Consider the following 699-nt stretch of genomic DNA (forward strand, 5'->3'; position numbering starts at 1 on the left):
TCAGACTGGATCGATTGTATTGACATTTGGCGAAGGTATGGGGTTGTGGAACTCTAGTTTCTACGGTTATGGCTATTCCCCATTGGAACTATTCCCACTCGAATTCGCATGTGTTCTCGTCCCCAGAGTCGGTTGCTAGCTTTGGTATTTCCATGCCGTGATTGGTCAGTGCCTCCTGCAGGAGTGCATTTTCCTTCAGGAGGCGATCTCGTTCCCTCTTCACCAGCTCATGCTCGTGCTCGAGTTTGTTCACTTTGTGTTCCCACTCTTCTTCTACTGAGATGATGATACCTGAGGGGACACAAATAAACAAGATTTGCATGTTGTTTACATTGTAGTTTGTAGACATTGCTAAATATTCAAATAGACTTGGGTCTATCCAAGACAGTTTGATTCAAAGTTGTATTGAACCTCCTTTGTCTGCCTATGACCCAAGTATATTATCCATAGTTTGTCATTTTCGGTAAATATCAGGTTGTATACATATAAAGTGCCTCCATTCTGGACTTCTTAAAAAGAGACATGTATACGTAGTCGCGACTGTTTCGTTTTATAAACGGTGGGAGTTGTAAAGGTCCTTGTTGCTTTTGCCAATTAACTTGCTCGCTCTCTCACCCACCCACTCACTCACTCACTCACTCACTCACTCACTCACTCACTCACCCACCCACCCACTCACTCACTCACTCACTCACTCAC

Source organism: Branchiostoma floridae, chromosome 11 (assembly GCF_000003815.2).
Source record: "Branchiostoma floridae strain S238N-H82 chromosome 11, Bfl_VNyyK, whole genome shotgun sequence".
In the NCBI taxonomy this organism is placed as follows: Eukaryota; Metazoa; Chordata; class Leptocardii; order Amphioxiformes; family Branchiostomatidae; genus Branchiostoma; species Branchiostoma floridae.